Here is a 22,776-nt window from a genome sequence, read left to right as displayed (position 1 = left end):
ATCTGGCCTTAGGGAACCTGTGTGAAGGATTACTGTCTGTGGCTGGCCCCTTCAGTTGTTAATCTAGTCATTCTGCAATCAGCAGTCAGGCTTAAGTTCCACAGGGTGAGGCAGAATAATTCTTGTGGACAGGGCTATCTATTGCTTTCTCAGGCTGCTATTTCTCAGATGGGAGTGTTCTGCCTGAGTAGGATGGCTGCCACAGTATTGGAGATGACTCATCACCGGGATCCCTGCAGCTACTTTCTCAATTATTTCCCCAAAGCCTCCATCCCCAGTCTCTCCTCAAATGTCTCTCGTCCACTTTGCTGAAACCCAAGGTAAGTGGCTGCAAATGAAAATTTAGGTGTTGGCCCTTTAAATGGCTCTTTTCATCTCCAACTGTCCATCTCTGGCAGAGAGCAACCCTGCCACTTTTTGCAGCTGGATATTATCTGTGTACTTTTTCAGACTATGTGCTCTAGGCTGGGTTTTAGACCCCATACTTCTCAAGGGGATCCAGCTGCAATATTCCTCCAGAACTTAAGCTGCCATTTGTGGGTGCTCAGCCAGCCCTTTTATATCTCCACCCCAATCCCTACCAGTCAGGTTGTGCTCACATTGTTTCTCCTATCTGTTTGTGGTTATAGGGCTTCTCTCGCTATTGTTCAGCTGTTTGTTCCGGATGATTTCACCACAGTTTAGTTTTAATTCAATACTGGTCCTAGGAAGAGGTTAGTGTAACTTGTACTCACTCCTCTGCCATCTTGGATCTTTCCAGTGAATGTGTTCTATTCAAGTAGACAGCTAATATATGGAAATGAATTTTATTGTTAGTGTAATATAAATTGTTATTGATTTTGAGTTTATGTGCTTTCCTGTTTAATCTAAAGGTTGATTTTTCTATATAAAGTAAAAAGTAGCTAGCTTGGAATGCCTTTAAAGCTTTACAAATATACTTAGAAAACTATACCTTTGAAATATTATCATTATATTGTTAGCAATTAATAAATATCTGTGTTTTTAAAATATATGACTTAATATTTTAATGGCTGAGGCAGAAGTGCTTTTTTGAAGACTGCTCATGCAGCTTCATCCCTGAACTCACTCTGACCTTTGCACACATTTCTAAATTCTTATATTTTTTGACCTGCTTTCTCTTCCTCCAAGCCCCTTTTTGAAGAGTCATCAAGAAACATGAATTATTCCAAATGTCTTGTGTACATACCTTCTCATTTCCACTGATGTTAATCAACTCAGACCTAATATAATAGTTATCTATCACTGTATAACAGTACAACAAACACTTGGTCATTTAAAGCAACAACCTTTACATTTGTTCATAATTTCATTGTCACGAACTGGGACAGGGCTCAGGTAGGTGTTTTTTCCTCTGGGTTGCCTGGGATCATGTAGTCACAGTGGCTTAATTGTGGCTGTGTGGTCTCAGAAGGCCTCACTCATGTGTCTGGAAGTTGGTGCTCACTGTTATGTAGACCATGTGCCTTCAGGGATTCTAGGTAGTATCATTATAAACATCTTTGCCATAAGATTGCACGTAATTAATTGACTGCAAAGTAATTTTGCCATAAAAGATAAAAGAACAGAAAATAAAAGAGGGACATGGAAAAAGACATAATGAAACATGAAAAATTAACAAAATGTAAAAGACTTTATTTCAAAAATGAGCCCTGGCTGGTGCGGCTCAGTGGATTGAATGCCAGCCTGCAAACCAAAAGGTCGCCAGTTCCATTCCCAGTCAGGGCACGTGCCTGGGTGGTGGGCCAGGTGCCCATAGTGGGTGCGGGAGTAGCAGCTACACATTGATGTGTTTTTTCCCTCTTTCTCTTTCCCTTCCTTTCTCTAAAAGTAAATAAAATCTTTAAAAAATGAAAATGCATGGTCTTCAAAGACATTCATTTATGCATAGTATTATACTTTTCTTCGGCTTATTGATTTGTCTCCTTGTTGGCATAACACTTTTTCTCTTTTTCCCTGAAATTTCTTCCTTCATTAAGAGAGAGAGAAATTTACAACTAAAAAGCAATAATGCTCTCAAAGACTGTTTTATGAATTAGCAGCCTTCTCTTTTATATTTGCCATATCTTGGTAAACTTTTGGTTGTTTCAGGAGATGACTATGCTTACTGAAGGATTTGCAAAAATGATGTTATTTTCTACTGCACTATACAATCTGGCTAAGATTTATATAATGTAAAATTGGGAGTCCTCTGAGAATTTTGTTAATAGTGAAATGAAACCAAACTGTCAGCCAGTTACTTTATCTTTTATGGTGAAATTGCCTCGCAGACAATTACTTCTGCAGTGAAAATGTTTGCAGCAACAGTGTTTACAGCAACATGACCAAACATGGTTTCCACCAGGCTAGGTCTTCATGGGACTAGCATGGGTTTTGTCACGTGGCAGCAGTGTTCTGACAGAGTAAGTCCAAATGCGCATATGCTTTTCAAGCCTCAGCTGTGTCATGTTTACTGACATTGTATTGATCAAACCAAGTCACATGCCAGGCTCTACATCAATGTGAAAGGGGACTAACTATACAAGGTCATGGACACTGAGAGATGTACTTTATTGGAGGCCCTTACTATATCAATATACCATACCTAGGGTATGGGACAACCCCTAATACATTTTGCAGGTTCTTGCCCTGCCCATCTTCTATTCATTCTGCACAACCATAGCTAGACAGTCCTTCTTGAATACCAATTATTCTGTCATTCTAGAGCTCAATGGTTCTTACTCGGTGGTAATTTTGTTCCCCAAGTGACATTTGGCAACATCTGGAAACAGTTTGGATGTCACAAGGTGAAAAGGGGGAGATGCTACTAGCACCTAGTAGGCAGATGCCAAGGGATGCTACTAAATATCCTATGATGCAGCATCCCCGAGGGGTGCCAGCCTCCATTGCAAAGAATTATCTGTCCAAAACATGTAAATAGTGTGGAGGTTGAGAACCTGCAGCTAGCTCATAAACCCCTAGTGGTCTCCCAGTAAAAGCGAATCAAGGGTAAACTCTTCATCTGGGTTTGAAGCCTTCTACAATCTGGTCCCACCTTTTATATCCAACATCTGTCCCTTTGGCTTCCATCGGGGCTACTACTATCCCCTAAGTATGACAATTAATTACATACTTACATAATTACTCACCTAAGTATTACATAATTAACTTCACAGCCCCTTACTGTCATGACAGAATGTAAATATCAAAGTTTCCACAATTTCATTGGGACCTGTCACGTACAACAACATTGCTTAGCATGTATGTCAGCTCAAGTAACAGGCCAAGGAATGTTTTTTATTTTCAAGTCTTTTATGTGGTTTTATTTTTCATGATGAAACTCTGATCTATCTAGAATTTATTTTGGATCAGGTGTGAATTGTAGATTCAACTTTACTTTTTTTCTGGATTTCTACCTAGTTGTCTCAACACCATTTATTCAACACTCTCTTCCTCGTGGATTTTAATGCCACCGTTAGCACGTACTGAGTTCTTGTATGTGTTTGGATTTATTTCTGGGCTTTCTAGTCTATTATATTGAGTAGTCACTCACATTTTGAAAGGACTCTTCAACCTATAAAAAGATTCCCAAAGGAGTCCTATAAATATGGGGTTGCCTTTTATATTTTTAAGTGTTTGTTTACACATCAGTAAGTAATTGGCAGAAAAGATTGGGGGAAGATAGGGAGGAGGCTTAAGGCATTTGTTAGGAACAAATGCATATTGACTGTCCATCTGAAGTTTTCACATAAATCAGTGAGAAAATAGGAGTTGATTTTTGGAAAGAGTAAGGAACTACCTGTTTGTCTAAAATGTGAGATGCCTCTACAAAGCTACTTATAAGTACCAAGGAACGCTTTTGACTATCCCCAGCAATATACTCAGGGGAAGGCCAAGTTTACAAAATCTGTCTTTAATTTTTTTCAAAGAATAAAAGAAAGAGAGGAGAAGAAAGAAATAGCAGGCATTTCTTTTCTATTTAAGCATCCAGAAACAGCTAGCATGGAATCAGAGATAACAGAGCAGCCTTTGAGAGCCAATCAGTTGGTAAGTAAGGAGAGCTTGCCCACAGTTATCAGCATGACTTTTAGAAACATCAGCTTCTCTGGAGCTGCTCCAGGATTTTAGGAATCAGAGATAATCGTGTTAGAGTGTTTCTCAAAATAGTGAAACGATACTGAAAAGACAGTTTTGCCATCAAATACGTTTCCAAAACACAAATGCGTTTGGAAAAGAGTCCTACTATATTACTTCTTCAACAAGATAAAGAAAGCTGTTTCAATCTAATATTTCCTAAATGTAGTTGACATGGAAGCTTTTGGGTTTTGTTTTGGTTTTGTTTCTATTTCTGTGGGCTTTTCACAGAGTAAGTGCTCCTGAGAGTATATCTTGGGAAACCCGTGTTAGAGTGATGAGTCGTGAGCAATTACCCACTGCTACATCATAAATTGGCCCAGTTTTCTACAATGGGAAATGAGCACCACCCCTTCACCTCCTCCTCACCCAGTCAATGGGAAAGGCTTTTAATGGAAGTTTGTTATAATCTGCCCTATAGGATTTCCTTCAGGTACAACAGCCATCCTCTGAGCCTGACGTAAGATTTTAGTTACTCTTGTCCCAGAAAGATCTGATAAGCCTGTGTAGATGAAATTAGATATCCAAGTAATGGCATTGCGACTGAGGAGCCGATTAGTAGGTTCAGGAACTCTTTCAAACATATGCACTCCCACAAAAGCTTGACTCTTAATTTTCTCATTATATCTACTCAGGGCTTAGTAGTCCTAAGAAAATTCTAGGAAAAAATGATGGTCTTATAGAGAAGGGAGTGTCAGCAAATTTATATCATAGTAATTTACTTACTCTTTTTGTAACTATGAGGAAAGAATGATATGACACCCATATCTCCCTACCCAGAATTAGCAAATGTAAACATTTTATCATATTTTTGGATCTGTCTTTTTAAAAGATTTTTAAAATATTTTATTTATTTATTTTTAGAGAGAGGTAAAGGGAAGGAGAAGAAATATCAGTGTGTGCTTGACGCACCTCCAACTGGGGGACCTGGCCTGCATCCCAGGCATGTGCCCTGACTGGGAATCTAACTGCTGACTGTTTGGTTCACAGGCCAGCACTCAATCCACTGAGCCACACCAGCCAGGGCTGGATCTGTTTTTTTAATCCAGCATTACAGATCTGATTGAACTTTCTCTTTGATTGCATATTGTTTTTGTAATCAATGTATAGCATTGGGGTGTGTGTGTGTGTGTGTGTGTGTGTTGGCAGCTGTCAGACTTTGCTGTCTTCCACTGTAAAAGCTCACATATCTATAATGCTCCAAACAGCACCAAACACCAACTTGCAAACCAGAGCAGAGTAGGTATTCAGGACCAGAACTGAGTGACAAGCATTGCCTTTCAAATTTCTGATCCCATCATGTGAAGACCAAGCAAAGCTCATATATCATTTTCCCACATTAGATGTATGTGTGTCTCAGACATGTTGCTTCTCTCAATTAAGACAAATGTTTGCATTTTATGTATGCAGGAAGTGGAGGCAGAAATCAAATCCAATGAAAACTGAAAACGAATGAATTGTGTCTTTAATTTGCATATCCCTGATGACTAATGATGTTTACAGCTTTTCATATGCTTATCAGCCATTCTTCTATCTTCTTTTATGAAATGGCTGTTTAAATCATGTGCCCATGTTTTTATTTGGTTGTCATCCTACTGAGTTGTAAGAGTTCCTTCAACATTCTGGAAACATGTCTTCTATCATACAAAGGTACTTCAAAGATCTCCCATTATGTGCTTTGCTTTTTCCTGTTCTTAATGGGTGTCTTTGAAGAGCAAATGGGTTTGGTACTGATTCAATTCAGTTTACCAATGTTTTATTTTATGCTTAACATTTATTTTATGGTGGCCCATCTAAAAATCCTCTATCTAGTGTTGCAAAAACACTCCTTGTATTTTCTTCTAGAAATACATCAATACATCATTTATCACACCTGTGACCTATTTTAAGTTATCTTTGGAAAAACACTGTTCTTTCTCAGTTTATCACCTTCATCAGAAATCGAATGATCATATATGTCTAGTTCTGGACTTTCTATTGTGTCCTATTAATTTGTATATCTAGCCTGTCACCAACACCATGTGGTCTAGATTAGACTGCTTGAGAGTTAAGTCCCAAAGTCAAGTGGAATACATACTCAAACTTTGTCATTATTTTTCAAAATCACTTCAAAATGTTTCTGGTCTTTGGTATTTTCACATAAATTTTAAGATCAGTTTCTCAATTTATACAAAAATATGTCCTGGCATTGTAATTGTGTTGAATTTAATGGATCAATTTTTGGAGCATTAACATCTTAATACCAAGCCTGCCTACCAATGAACATGATGTATCTCTTGTTTATTTGTTGCCAACATGTGAAAATTCAACTGATTTTGGTATTTGGACGAACATATATCCTGAGACCTTGCCAAACCCACTTATTAGATTTAGTGGCTGTTTGGTCAAATTCTTAGGATTTTCTCCAGACACACTTATGTCATCTGTGGAAAGAAAAGGATAGTTTTACTTATTCATTTCCAATCTGTAGTTCTTTTAAATTTTTTTCACACTTTATTGCACTGCTTTGGCCTTCTAGTACAAGGCAGAATTACAGTTGTGAGAACAGATCTCCTTGCTTTGTTCCTATTCACAGGGGGAAATTTTTCTAGTCTTTCACCATTAATTGTGATGTTAACTAAAGGTGCCCCCCTTTTTGTAGATGCCCTTTATTTGGTTTAGAAAGTTCTCTTCTATTCCCACATTGCTGAGAATATTTATCCTGAATTATACTGACACATTTTAAAATTGTAATCCAACTCTCACTTTCTATGTGGTATCAGGGATTTTTCACATGGTCTCTCCCTCAAGGTAGTTGGACTTCTTACATGGTGCCTCAGGACTGCAGGAATGAGCATTCAAAGAGTCTTGGACCAGAGCTTCACTGCTTCTTACAGCCTAACCTCAAAACTCCCAGAATGTTAGGTGAGCCACGTTCAATTGGTCAAGCTAGTCACCAAAGCCAACCTACACCACAGGGAGGGTAAATAGTCACCACCTCTCAACAAGAGGAGTGATCAAGAATTTGTGGCCATTTTTAATCTACCAAACCTTCCTTGCTTTGAGTTTGGCTTCATAATACACCTTTGTTGTTGTTGGGTTTTTTTCTTGTATCTCTCTGTGTTTGAAGTGGGATGGAATATTTCTCACTTCAGCTCAGTCCACCATATTGACTAGATATCCTCATGCTCTGCTTTAGACCTTAACTTAGATATCATTTCTCTAACCTTCCCGAAAGAGATTAAGGATTATCCTAAGTATCCCCTCCATATCTATTGCACAGGGAGGGAATACTATTTCCTAAAGGTTAAGCACTATTTTTTTAGACTCTACACTTCCTCCATTCTGTTTCCTCTGCCCAGGATCCTTTCCCCGTTTTGCCCAATACAATCATATTTAATCCTTTAAACACCCTCATGAGATAGACTTCAAAGTTTTAGAGCCAAGAAAATTAAATCTCAGATTGAGTGATATGACTAAAATCACACAACTAAAGAACGCTGTTCAATTCCAGGCCACCTGATTCGAGTTTGCTGCATGTTTCGCTTCACAGTGCATGTAGCAAATGCTATCTTGCTCTGCCTCATCCCCTTAGATCCCCTGTGCATTTATTTCCTCCTGACAATCAGCCCTGTGTCACTTGTTGGAAGACTGCCCTCAGGCTGCCAGAGTTTGCTTTGACTTTGTGTCCGGACAGCCACAGGTGCCTGTCTATTTATATTTCCTCTGGGAGTAGACCTCAAACAATGAATGATGTTCAGGCTCCCTTGCCCTGTGTGTAGGACAACTCTAAGTTGACCTGCACAATCTTTAGCAGTGGGACTGAGACAAAAGTCAACCTACTGGGTGACACTGCTTGGTATTGATGTTGCACCATTGTTTATTCTCCTTCCCTTTCCAGTTCGATCTGCCCTACTTGCCTAACCTTCCACATCTGTGTCCAAGTAACCCAGCCAGAGGCAATACCCAACTACTTTCTTTAGTCTCTATAGAGGTTCAAGTCTAAGGGCATGTCACTGTGTGCAGTTTGTCAAAGGACCCTGTGAGATTCATGGGCTACCTAGAAGCCACCATGATGTCCTGACACAAGTCCTGAGGAAATCAACACATTTGACATTGTTGTAGTACATGTAAAACCCTGTGCAAGGGTATGAAAGAGAAAATATTCCTTCTAGAGTTATTGGACTTATTCTCTCATAATTCATTGAGTGACTGAAGACAAGTAAATTACAATGTACCAATTAGTAACTTCAGGTAAAAGTTTAAATGTATTATAAACAAATAATCAAGTAAACAAGAAAATGCCAATACTTAAAATCATATGCTTCTTACTTTGTCAGTACTGGGGAGAGTAATTTGGCATACAAAAATGCATCACTTTGATATCAGCTGCCAAAATTTCACATGCAATTATTCCTTAATTATCTGCCTTCATCTAAACTCAAAAAATTATATCTCACTTTACTTTGGAAAATATTCTAATGAACATTTAACTAAGTAGATCTTTCAAAATCCTCATTGCTAAAACTTTTATTTTCCTAAGACTGTTAGCAGGTAAGGGCAGAAATGTCATGAAGTATTTTGACTCTTTTGTAAGTTTCTTTTATTTTGAACAGGTCAGAAGTGATGGTATAGCCTTAAAGATGGAGAATTTTCAATCTAAAAAAAAAAAGAAAGAAAAGATAAGACCAGTTTATGTGGAGGGGATACAATCGAGCCCAGATTCTTAGTGTGATAAATGCCTGCAAACTCTATAAAATTACCTTGACTAACACTTTGTGGTTCTCAAATAAGACAGACAGCATCAAAGTTGAGAATAACATGCTTATTTTCTAAGTTCATCATGTTAGTGAAGGAGTGATGAAAATATCTGAAATTAAAGACCAGTTTTATTTAAAAGGTGAAGGGTATTGGGCCCTCCTGAGAAAAATGAAGTTTTGCAGGAGCGTAGTCATGCCCATTCACTTTCATGCTACAGCTGAGCAGTTGTAACAAACATATATGGCCCTTTTAGGGAAAGTTTACCAACCCTGATCTGTATGAAGAAGTAAGGGAAGCACATGTCTCACTAATCTCCTAGCACAGGTTAATTTAATGCTTTAGACAAGAATCTCCTTATTTTCAACCAGTCCTTTACCCTCAATGTCTCTAAAAATTCTTCAAACCCAATAAAACATGTAGTAATTCAACTTACAGGGGGACAAAATGAAGTCATCATAAGGGAAGGGTGGTAGGATGAAGAAAGTATGTGGAAATTCTATTAATGATAACTTACATAACATTTTGAAAACTAAGACAATACCAATTGACCAGAGTCTTGTGCCATTTTTTTCTAATAGTTAAAATTTTCAATTTCTCATTATTTTAGAAGACTCCTATGATAATTTTTTCTTAGAATGTATTGATTTTGTTTTTAATGGAGAATTACCAGGCCTTTGCTTTCAGGAAGCAAAAAGGACAAAGAGTTAATCTCATTTTATCTGCTCTGCCAGCAATTCCAACCTACACTTAGTGTTCATCTTCAGTGTCCAGCTTTTCCACAACTCCATGTCTACTCTTGCTCTGGCCAGTTTCTGATCAAACTGTTTTGGTATAATTTTGAATTGCTCATCTATATGTGTGTGTGTGTACATGTGTGTTTTTAACTATAAAAAGTCTTAAAGCCGTTTTGAAAGTAGGCAGGATTGATAAATTACAAATAATTATGACAACTATTAGGCAGTTATATTCATTTTAATGTTGGTAATACTGGAATGCTAATTATGTCAACATTTCCTTGTTATTAATTTCCTAATTATTTCAGAGCTGCTTAGGACACAGTCAACTCTATATTCCCAAATTTATATTCTAACAATAGACAGGTCAGGTTCTAAGACCACAATGGATTTTTTCCTGAGGGAAGCCTATGATTTTTATCTCAAACACTCAAAAATTACTTTTAGCTCCAGGGAATGTAGTAGGTGCATTGTTAGATCAGAGTTACATTTATATTCATCCAAAATAATGGAAAACTGTACATTTCTATGTGGCAAGAAAGTTGCTCCCAATTCTGTAATATGAGATGTTAAAATGTTAACTATTTTTAAACTGAAAAAGATTAAAGCCTCTGTTCCCAGAAGTATAAAAGGAGACAAACTAGATCAATCAGAAAGAGATCTATGAGTATAGAATTATAAAACTATTCTTATTCCTCTCAAAGCATTATAGAACTCAGTATTCAAAAGATGAGATATTAAAATAAGGCTCTTTTCACCAATATCCTGGTGTTACAGGTTAGCAATGAACTAGGACACTAATATTTTGCTAATGTAATCATTGGAAATACAAAATCAATACTTCTAATGATGTTACATGTATTACTTAATTTACAAATCTATAGTGTTATGGAAGGTGAATGAATAAAATGGAAAGCTAGCTTGGAATAACAGCAAGCGGTCACATTTCTACCATACAGCAAGATGGTAGAACACATCATTCTTTGCCCAACAGCACATTTGTTGAGAATGCCTTACCTGAAGAGATGATTTTTTAAAACAATGTGTATTTCATTATGTCTTTTAAGGGCTCAGTTCTGTTTTCCAGTAATAAATTATTAGTTAATTTTTGTAAGATATTTATAATTGGCAAATTAAGTTTCTGTTCAATTGTTTTGTTGGTTTTGAAACCTAACAGTCCCAGGGTTTCACATAAAAGTATTTGTTCTATGGACTCTTCCATTTCATGAAAGTTTAATTCATTACAAAAGCTTAGATTTCACTCAAAACCTCAGATTTCAGAGAGTGAACTAGGACTAATGAAGTCATTTTTTAAATGGTCACTTCAACTCTGATAACTCCTGAAATGCTTTTCTTTCCTTAGCTTGTATAATTCTAGTAAACAGGATTCCAAGGTCAGGGTCAATGTAACTGAAAGGCCTTTCACTTAAGTTTTTCCAAATATTTTTTCATGGCTTTTTTATGAATTACATAGTACAAAAGGAACTAATATATTCCCTACTATTTGAAGTTACGAAAACTTGGTTTAATCTTAAATGAAGTTATTTTCTAGAAAATATTTATAAAAATCGACAAGTTCAAAAACTGTTTCGAGCCGTAGAAAAAAACATTTTGTTAAGTTTATTGCATCAAACAGAGAGTACTTTGAAGGTGACTGAAGTTTAAACATGTAAGAATAAATGCAATTACAGTAGCATTACCTTAGTTTGTGCTAGTGATACCTAAATTACAGGACAACCGTGCACAGTGGCAGTGGAGGTTTATAAAAGTACTTCTGATTCTTACAACTTGATAGTACACAAGAACATGGAACCACCTGTTACAGAACAGATACACCGGCCCAGACTCCAGAGGATGGTACGCTAATACCGTCCGGACCACCTACTGGTCCCCATCATCCGTAGCCAATCAGAAAGACATCTCTCAATGCCAGAGATTTGTGAAAAGGAAAGGAAATCTTTATTCAATGCTATACAGATTTAACATAGTAACCTAACGCCTTCATTAAAATATCAAAGTGCTTTAGGCTATCCACCCCACACAGTGCTCCCTTCTCCCCCTGTCCTATTTTCGGTACCGTAACTCAGAAAGAGAGTACATGTCCATTTTACCAGGCCACTGGCACTGTCAGCTGTGTCGCCCTTCAGGCAGGTCTCCAAAGTCATGTGGCACCTTCTCACAGTCCACTGGCAAGAGTTCTTCGTACCCATTTTTCCAGGCAGTCTCTCCTGCTTCCCAGGCCATGCAGCCAAGGGAGCACCCCCAAACTGCGTGGGCCTCTTCTACCAAAGCTGCAGGGGTCTGCACTCCACTAAAAGCGCATGGCTTTCTTCTTCACCTGGCTGCAGGGGTCCCCCACATGGCTCTCCCCTTCACCTGGGCAAGAGGGGATCCTCACTCTGCCCAAAACTGTGTAGCTCTCTCTCAATGGCTGCCATGTCTAGGTTTCAATCCCCATGCCAATCTTCCTCTGTACCCCCATTTCCAACTCCTCCCACAATCAGTTACACTTGCCAGTATTTCTGTATTATCCAAGTTTACTGGGCTCCCATCACGAGTCTGGGCCAAGATGTAACTGACCTGCCCCCACTTACATCTTGGGGGGAAGTGACTTCCTTCTTCCTGGCTCCAAGCCTGGCCACAGCCATTTAACATATCCAAGTGACCCGCCAAAGGCTATAGATATGTTAAATGGCCATGCCATGGATTAGCTGCAAGGCTGTGGCTGTACAAAACGGCCCTGCATGTTCCTGCTCCTTGTGTCCCTTCCCCCAACTCACACCTGAGGGGGGAACAGGTGAGAACATCTTATATGTCTCTCCAATAATTCCTATGCATCTTGAGTTCTGGACACCATTCCAAATCCCTTTTGGGGGCCCCCCTCTTGGCTGCACCCTGTATCACACCCCTCACCATCAAATTACTTACAGGACATATAAAAACCTCTCTGATTGCTTTAAAGGACTAAGGCTTACAGATATTAACATTATTCTAGCAGCTGGTGCTGCCGATAGACTTTTCACACACATTTGCCTGACTTGGGGGTAGTACTTAACATTTCAGGTCACAGTAAGGACACAGGAAAGACAGCGAGTTTATTTTGTGTAGGGCTGCAAGCTCATGAGTTGACCCCGAAGGAATCAGGGAAACTCCCACCAGCTCTTCTTTTTGCATGACTTTCAGGTAAATGATTACCTAAGGCAGCAGGTCTCCAAATGTGGGTTCTGAACTGGCAGGAGCTTGTTAGAAATACAGATGTGTGGGGCCACCCAGAATGTTGTATTAGAACCTCTGAAGGGGGCCTAGAGATTTGTGGTTTAACAGGCCCCCCGGGGGACCCTCAGGCCTCTCTGGTTAGAGAAGCACTGACATCAGGAACCTTTCTAATCACACCCAGGTCACTTCTGTAGTGTGCATAGGCACAGGGCTCTTGGGTCCATGATTACCTCTCAGATAAGTGAGTTCGTTACTGAAAAATGAAGCTTTAATCATATATTTCCCAGAAGCAGTACAAGGTAATAAAATACCTCTTTACGTTGATAGCATGATTTGAAGACATATTTCAAAAGCAATTCATGATAAAATTAATGAGTTATTGTGAAGTATCTGAACATATGGCCTATTAACTTATTGCCCCATCCATCAAGACAGGTCAATTTGAGTTAAGGAGTCTCTCTTAAAATGACGAAGGAGACTGAGTATTCATTCAGGTGTGGAGTGTGTTTATGCTATGCATTTGTGTGTGTTTGAGGATATATGTTCAGTCCACTGGAACATAATGTGAGATACGATCTACACTTAATGGAAGTCAGATTTTACTGACAGTTGTCAGCATGGTAAGGGAACGCGTACGTTAGCGTCAAAAGGCCTTCACCTTTTTGCAGCCTGTGTTCTTAGGACCAGTCCCTATACCTCTCTGAAGCTCAGTTTCCTCATCTGTAAAATGAGGAGATGAAATTTAGAGAGGACTGTGGTGTCTGATCAGAAACTATACCTGAGATGGAAATGCAAGAGTGAGCTTAAGACCTAGAGTCTCAGAGAAGAGGAAACACTTGAGGTAGAATCAGGTACTAAGTCTCAGGGACTGTCCTTCACTGTTGACTATGATGGCATATGCAGGCCCAGCAGAAATGGTGGCCTAAAGGGAGAAAACTTAGGGAGGCATCAACATCAAAATCCAGGGAATGCTGCCTTTCTACAGTCCTCGGGGAATGTATTTGAGATGATGCTCACACCCAAGAAAAAACAGTTTCCCCTGGAATTCATCCCACCTCAGGATGCCGGCCAGATGTCTGATTGCCATTAAATTATGACGCCTTTCAAGTGCTGTTGAGCTCATTGCCTGTTCCCCACTGTTCATTCTTTCACAGTCTGATCTCCAATCTGATTACCTGACCCTGTATCCTCATCTATTTCCAACTAATATTGTCAGATCTTCTGATAGCAAAGCTTTGGCATTAGTCGCAAGAGATTCTATTCAGCCTTTACTCTCCCGTTTTAAAATGTAAAATGTATTATTACTCTGGCATAATGAAGCCATGAAAAGGGAGTTTGTTACACTCACAGTTCCCAGGAGAAGGGGGCTTGCCACACCACTCTGGGCCACATGGGGAAGCTCCAGGGTCAGTCAAGAGGCAGAGGAAGTGAGAGGAAAAAGTGGGCAAGAGCTTTATTGTGGTTTCCACAGGAAGAGGCAGGTGAAGCAGAGTAAGCAGGCTCAGGACTGGCTCATCTGAAGAATTTCTTTGGGCTCTGGGGCATCCGGGCTGTCCCTAGTTGTCTGGTACCTGGCCCCGTGGTGACGGAGTGTAAAAGCTAGGTGAAAGGAGGGGTTGTGTTACAGAACAGAGGTCCAAGGGTGGCAATATTTGCCCACTGAGGGACACCAAAAACTTACAGAGCAGATACACCAGGGCCTGGACTCTGGAGGATGGTATACTAATACTGTCCAGACCACCTACCGGGCCCGATCATCACCACCAATTGGAAAGACATCTCTCAATGCCAGAGATTTGTGAAAAGGAAAGGAAATGTTTATTTAATGCTGTACAGACTTAATGCTATAGTAACCTTAAGTCTTCATTAAAATATCAAAGTCCTTTAGGATATCCACCTATGCACACAGCACTCCCTTCTCCCCCAGCCCTAATTCAGGGTACTGCAACTCAGGAAAAGAACACACATCTGTTTTGCCAGGCCGCTGGCACCACCAGCTGTGTCACCATCCAGGCAAGATCTCCAATGAATCCAAAGTCATGTGGCACCTTCTTATGGTCCACTGGCTAGAGTTCTTTATACCCATTTTTCCAGGCAAAGTCTCTCCTGCTTCCCAGGCCATGTGGCCAAAGGGAGAACCCCAAAGCCACGTGGGCCTCTTCTACCAAAGCTGCAGGGGTGTGCACTCCACTAAAAGCGCATGGCTTTCTTCTTCACCTGGCTGCAGGGGTCCCCATTCTGGCAAAACCACATGGTTCTCCTTCATCTGGCCAAGAGGGGGTCCTCACTCTGCTGAAACTGTGTGGCTCTCTCCCTCAATGGCTGCCATGTCTGGGTTTTAATCCCTGCACCAATCTTCCTTTGTACCTCCATTTCTGACTCCTCCCTCAATCAGTTACACCTGCCAGTATTTCTGTATTATCCAAGTTTACTGGGCTGTCATCGTGAGTCTGGGCAGGTATGGCCCCATGTCCTGGAGCCAATCCTCTCCAAGCTTCCATGCAGGCACAGGCGCTGTAACTCAGGGGACCTGCTCCCAGTTACATCTTGGGTGGAAGTGACTTCATCCCCCTGGCTCCAAGCCTGGCCACAGCCATTTAACATATCCAAGTGACCTGCCGAATGCTATAGATATGTTAAATGGTCATGCCATGGATTAGCTGCAAGGCTGTGGTATGGTACAAAACAGCCCTGTATGTTCCTGCTCCATGTGTCCCTTCCCCCAACTTACACCTGAGGGGAAAGGGGTGAGGACATCTTATACGTCTCTCCAATATTCCTATACACCTTGAGTTCTGGACACCATTCCAAATCCCTTTTGGGGGCCTCCCTCTTGGCTGCACCCTGTATCAGTTGGGAGGTATGGGCTTTGGATTGGTTGGTCTTCATATGAAAGACATACCTGCAGGCAAGTCCTTTACTTTTTCTAGGAAACAGAGCCCTGTGTAAGGTTACCATATACTGGCAGAGGTGAATACTTAAGTGTTTACGGGTGAAATAATATATCTGGGATTTGATGTTAAATCGTCACAGCTAACAAGGAAAGTGGAACAAATTGATGACACAGATTGAGGAAATATTGGTAATTATAAAGCTGGTTGAGGGATACATGGGAATTCTATATGCAATTTTCCTTTTGTGTATTCAGGAATATTTTCATACAAGTTTTTGATACAACTTGAGAGATAAGTATTAAACATTAGCAGTCATTGAAGGATTGCTACTAAAATGTGGCGTACATTTGAGATAGCATGGACAGACCTAAAGGGTGTTATGATAAGTGAAATAAGTCAATCAGAGAAAGACAGATTCCATATGATTTCACTCATCTATGGAATCTAAAGAACAAAACAAATGAACCAACAACATAGAAACAGATTCATAGATAACAAAGAACAGACTGATGGTTGCCAAAGGGGAAGCTCTGAGGACTGGATGAACAAAATAAAGGCATTAGGAAGTACAAATTGGCAGTTACAAAATAGTCACCAGTATGTATCGTGCAGGGTGGTGGGCACCGATACACACTGGACCCCATCTTGACTCTTGCAGACCTCAGTCACCTCTCTGTCATCCTCTGGGCTAATGCATGCTGACCCTCTCAGGTGGCTGGTTCTACTGGGTATTTCAGAGAAGAGCCTATGCTGCCATGGGTCCATTCAAAGGGCAATGCAAGTACAAGATTCTGCCTGTGGGGCTGGTGTTTCTGGTTTTGTTCCGCTACTTCAAGATGTTCTGGCCCAACAGCACCATCTCTTGGCCCTTAGCACCCTGCCCTGCTTCTGAGTCTGCCCCAAGTCCACAGAATCTCCCTCCCTCTTGAAGTGTCTCTCCTGGGAACTTGCCAACCTGACTCATCTTCTGTACTGGCCTCTGACCCCAGGAAATGAGGGGGACCTATTGGCCTCCACCAGTCCTCAGACCTCCACCTACCACCTGAGGGGTCCTGCCCAGACCAGCTAGACTCTGGGAGGTTCCTGGATGCCACCCTTGTGGCCAGAAACCATCGGGGCAGGCCCGAGACCCTGGTGGGGATCTGTTTCAGGCACAGCTGCTGGGTCCTGACTTGAAGGCAAGGGCCCTGGAAATGTCCAGGATCTAGTGCACAGCACATACCTGCTGTCCTCCCCACTTTTCTGGGCTGCACAGGCCCAGGCGTGAGTGCAGCTGGTCCTTTCCAGTGAGGCTGTTGGAGTTCTGTGAAGAATCTGGAGAAAAGGGCCACCATTGATTTTAGAGGATATTTTCGGGGACCCACAGGAACTGAAGAGACTGTGATCTGCGATGTGGAACCCCAGACAACTAGAGCAAGAGGAGAGGGCCTATCTGCCAGCACAGGGACGTGGCTTCAGGTCAGCTCTGGGTCTGTGCTCAACCCTCTACCTGGCCCTGCAACTCTTTAGTTGGGCACTCGAGTGAAAGTTACCTGAATGTGATTACTCTGCTTGATGACACCCTGCTGCCGTGGAAAATGACAGACAAGGTGATCCCTCTGGGCATTTCTCCAATCCAGATCAGAACAGCAGGCCCAGGAAACAGCACCCTGGCCCTGTCCCCGTGGCCCCCATGCTGTCCTGGGCTCCCTGCCGCAAAGCCCTCTGGCTTCTACTATGGAGATGTGAGGCACTCACTCTCCTGCTCCAGCCGCTCCTTTCCCACTGTTGACAGTGTCCTAGGCTGCCTGTGTGGTCACATCGTCCACATGATGGGGGACCCCACACTTTGGCAGTGGTGGGAGTATCTGCGTGACACTGTGCCCTCCCTGAAGCCTGTGGGTCTGCACACCACCTATCAGACAGGGCCTCTGATGGCTGTGGAGACCACTCGGGACATAGTTCTGCGCTGGCAAGCCCACGGCTGGCCCCTGCTCTCCCTCCACACCCCAGCCCCACTGGCCTCCCTGCACTCCATGGTGTGGGAGCTGAAGGGCCTGGCCAGGGGCCCCCACACCGTGGTGGTGCTGGGGCTGGGCTCCCGCTTCACCACCTTCCCTCCATCCACCTTTGTGTGACAACTGGCAGGGATCCAGGCAACCAGGCACTGCTGGCCTGGGAACCCCACACTCTTGTGGTCATCAAACTGGCCAATACCAGCTACAAGTCTGTGTATGGAAGTGACTGGTTCACCCTCGGATGACCGACTCCTCCAAGCTGCCTTTGCTGATCTCCATGTGGCCTTTGTGGACACCTGGGAAATGACCTCCAGCCTGGCCCTGCCGGACAACGTCCACCCAGAACAGCTCACTGACCGTAATGAGGTGGGCTTCCTCCCCTCCTTCTTCTGTCCCACCCGAGCACTTGTGTGGTACCTGGGGCTTTGTGGATGGGGGTCCTACAGCAATAACAGGACCCTGAACTAATAGCGATCCAGAGGAGACTGGTTACCCCAAGACTTACCACCAAGGGTTAATTACTGTTAATGTTTTAGAGGCTATCCTTACATATAGCTCTCTGTGCATAAAACATATATGTATGTAAGTTTAGATATATGAAATCTTTTACATGCCTTCTGTTAATTAATTTCTAAATTTTTATTGGTATAATTGCAAATTATGCAGTTGTAGGTAGTAACACAGAAATCTCTCATACTCTTAAAAAAAACATAGAAACCCCAATGTCTACTGTACAATATTTATCTTTGCTAGCATGAATCAAAAGTTCATCCTGTTTTCTTAGACTCTTGGATTTCTAAGGTGACTTAATCTTTGTAATGTTTCCAAATATCTCCAGGCTAAAATGGACTTAGGTTAATTAAGTTCTTTTTATAATCCATTTGTGTTGAGCAATGAAATTCCTAATGGTACAACTATAATCAACATGTTATGACTGTTTTATGATGAGAGGTCTTACCCAATTAGGGAATTTCCCTAATCAAAGGCCCTCCACTCTCAAGAGAGTTTCACTGAATAGCTGTTGAGGTTGCTTAATTAGTAAGGTTAAAACATCCTTCAGAAACAAGGTCAAGAATGACATTTCTATTGTGCCAAGTTGATGAAAGAATCCTCCAAATGCAGCACTTGGAAATCTTGGTGTGAAAATTCCTCTCTTCATCAGAAATAAAAGGAAAAATACTCACCATAATGGTATTAATGGAGTTTTCTTTAGGTACATTATAGGTATTGAATTTCATCAAACTTGTTATATAAGCATTTCATTAAACTTGTCATAAAGTGATCAACCTTTCATTTAAGAAAACTCTTTCCCCAAATTTATTATTCTTGTTTGAAGAAATAAGAATCCTTTAAAAAACACCTATGCACTATAACTATAAGCCAATGAATGGAGGGAACTAAAAAAAGAGCAGTTCTCTGAGGGTATTCTTTCCATGATATCTTCAAAGCCACTGAGAGATTGTAAAAAACATTGTTTCAATCTGTGCAAGAAGAGGTAAATATAAGACACCTTTTAAACAGCCCTGGCCAGTGTATCTCAGTGGATTGAGTGCCAGCCTGCAAATCAAAAGGTTTGATTCCCAGTTAGGGCACATGCCTGGGTTGTGGGCCAGGTCTCCAGTTGGGGGCGAGTGAAAGGCAACCGATCAATGTACCTCTCGAACATCAATGTTTCTCTCCCTCTCTTTCTCCCTCCCTTCCCCTCTCTCAAAAAATAAATAAAACCTTTTTTGAAAAAAATAAAATGTTTAATTAAAATGCTATATGCAATGACAGAGCACTCGATAATCAAAGTGCCTGCTAAAGGGAATGAGAGAGCATGAATCTACATGAATATACTTGGTGGTATCGTTCATTCAAACCACAACAAATTATTTCCTCTTTCTTCCCATAAAATGAATATCTCAATGATGAATCCAAACAATTCTGCATTTCCCAAACGATTAAATTCTTGGTAGATAGAATCAACTAGTTTAACAAATCAAACTAGTATCAGAATAACCAGAAAGTATAAAATAAAACAGATCACCCAGCTGGTGTAGCTCACTGAATTGAGTACAGGCCTGCAAACCAAAGGGTCTCTGGTTCAATTCCCAGTCAGGGCACATGCCTGGGTTGTGGGCCAGGTCCCCAGTGGGGGCCACATAAGATGTAACCACACATCAATGTTTCTCTCCCTCTATTTCTCCCTCCCTTCCTCTCTAAAATAAAATAAATAAAATCTTTAAAAAAATAAAACAAATCACATTAGTTAACGCTTGCCCAATACCAAGGCTAGTTTACCTAGGGTGAATGACCTCTCTACATCCTTCCCACACTTTCAAACTTCACTTTAGTGCCAAGTGTAAGCAAATCAGCTAAGAGGAGGAAATGAAAGCCTCGTATCTATTGAATTTCTATCTCATTCCAGGCAAGTGGGTATCATAACTGTCATTTTTAACAGAGGAAAATGGAGTTTGGGAGATGTAATGTACCTTACTCAAGCTTAAGCACATGTAAGAGGCTAAGTTTCAACATTGCATGTTCTTTCTGCCTCTTTCTGCTGCTTCCAAGGCCAAGCTGAGCTTTACATTACTGGCCAATGGTCACTGTATCTGCCACTTTCCCCCAATCTCAAAGTCACAAAGCTAAGTGAGAATATAGATCCCCGCCATGAGAAACAATGTTAAAATTGAAAATGCAAAAAAGTGGAAGGAAGCCGCTGTCAAGTCCAGATGAAGGCCCACTGCTGAAATTAGTTTCACCTTCCTCCGTGCAGGGTCACCAAAAACTGACAAGGGGCACGACCTACCTCTTGCTCCCCAACCTTATTTTTCAAATCTTAGTGGTCCTCAACGAGATTTTATTTTCACTTGATAGACCTATTAATCAAACAGAAATTAACCCAAAATAAAATTCTCTTTTCTCAACCTGAATTTTCTCAGAATTGCAAACAAACCATAAGAGAATAGCTTTGAGTTTATAAAAGGAAAATGCATGGCATTGTATAGGGTCATGTGCTTGAAAGTACCTTGTAAACTGTTCTAAAGCCTAGAAACCCTATGAAAGTGTGTGATCCCAGCCAATGCGTGCCAAGCAAGTATGCTAAGATAGAAAAGCTAAAAATAATCATAGTCAGGAATTTTGGTTATAAGGCTGAATAACAATAAGGGTTTTAGACCATCCTATTCCTTGGCTGCAGACTTGCAGCCCAAAAGAACACCACCCAAGGTCAAATGACTGCAGACATTGTAGTCGCTGGGACTAACATCACATAAGAGTGACTGACCACGAGGCCCAGCGCCCACTCTCCTCAAAGAGATTATCTGGAAAGCCATCATACATTTTCACCAGTAATAGCCAAAAAATGAGTCTCTAGCCATCCATTCTCTTCTCCACCCTAATCCCTTCTGCTTGGCACTTTGGAGCCTCTGACCCATTTTTCCTACACCATTTAAGCCCTTCAGCTGAACTTTCTGGAAATACTATTCCATACACTAAACCCTCTGTCTTCGATTAATTCCTTCATGTCACCTTAAGGGAGACCCATAATACAAATACTTTCTTACATCCCTCATAATTGGAGGCTGTTCATTCTTTCACTGTCATGGAGCTCCAAATCAGGACATGGAGTGGTTTTCCTCTGTGCTCATTACTTGCCAACAAATTGTCACCTCCCCTCACGCCATGTTTGACAGCCTCTCCTCTTTCTCTTAGCTTTCATTTACCACCCTTTCATTCAATCACTACCATTCATGAAAGACTGGCACATGGTCACAGCCTTCCTCTCCATCCCAAGTCCTGCCAATATGCTGAGTGACTTCAGCAGCCACATGGACAGTCCATCTAACACCCTGGCCTTCGGTTCTTGATTTCTTTACCACTTATGACTTTATTTGTGCCCCATCATCCACCCACTTTATTAGTATGGCCTTAGACTTTGTCATACCCTGAAATTACTAACTAGGAACCTCTCACGTCATAGACCCCAACTTATTTTCCTTCAACTTAGAAATACTTTTCTATCTATTCCCACTGCGATCATTTGTCCAGTTCATTGGGGCCCCAAACAACTATCTTCTTTACTTTCATTCCTACCATCAGCCTGCTTATTTCTTCACTTTATTCTCTCCCTACAAGGGCCAAATGTCCCACATTTATTTATGTATTAAATGTGTTTAACAGTTCTGCTGGATGTAGTACATAACACCTGGTTGAAGTAAAGCCTTTTGAGGAACTGAACGTTGATTACAGTTTTTCATGCAAATACACACACACACACACACACAATACTCACTTTCTTCTCTTGCTCCTTAAACTCCATGATTTACCATTTGACCAGTGATGGTCTAGCCAGTATCCCAAGGTCCTGCCTCTGTTGTATGGCATAATCAGAGTCCATATAAATACTGTCCATGTCCTCTGACCTTGCACAGGAGCAAATCACACAAAAATATTTATATTTTAAACAAATGGTCAACAACCTGTTACATTCGTTTGGCTGATGCACTGCTCTCTGTAAAGTGACTATTTCAAATCTATGTCATACTTCTCTAGACACATTCTTATAGCCCCAGCTTCCCCTTTTCTCATAGTCAATGACCTTGCCTCCTGCTTCATGCTCAGCATGCCACTACCACATCCTTCCACACACTTTAAAATCTTACCCCACTCCTCTTACATTGAGCATCTCTCAATTGGTTGAGCATATCTTTTCCTTTCAAAATCAATTCCTAGTCTTTGGATCCCATTGACTCCAGCCCTTTACAGAACTTTTTTTCATATTATATATTCAATTATTTGGTCAGATTCACTGGAATTTGAACATGGTCAAGTTTCATAAAAGAAAAAGCAAAAGACACCTTTGAACTCACATGCCTATATATATATTCCAGGTGATCACTTTCTCTCTCTTTCCTGCCCTATGGACAAAACCTCTAAATCTTCTTTTCCTTACTCCTATTTACTCATCATTTTGTGCTAGTCTTTTTTTAACTGTCACTCCAGCACAACAACCCTCGTGAAGGGCAAAACAATCACTAATGATTGTAGTAGCTAAATTCAACAGACATATTTAAATCCTCA

General features: G+C 41.0%; 1 pseudogene; it reads left to right on the top strand.

Moving 5' to 3' along the window:
• Positions 1–16,470: 16,470 nt before the first annotated feature.
• On the top strand, positions 16,471–18,180 carry LOC119055557 (NXPE family member 3-like; annotated as a pseudogene).
• Positions 18,181–22,776: the final 4,596 nt, after the last annotated feature.

Source organism: Artibeus jamaicensis, unplaced genomic scaffold (assembly GCF_021234435.1).
Source record: "Artibeus jamaicensis isolate MK-2021 breed Jamaican fruit bat unplaced genomic scaffold, CSHL_Jam_final scaffold_1964, whole genome shotgun sequence".
NCBI classification, from domain to species: domain Eukaryota; kingdom Metazoa; phylum Chordata; class Mammalia; order Chiroptera; family Phyllostomidae; genus Artibeus; species Artibeus jamaicensis.
The sequence above is the reverse complement of the archived record's forward strand: the minus strand, read 5'-3'. Positions and strand labels throughout refer to the sequence as shown.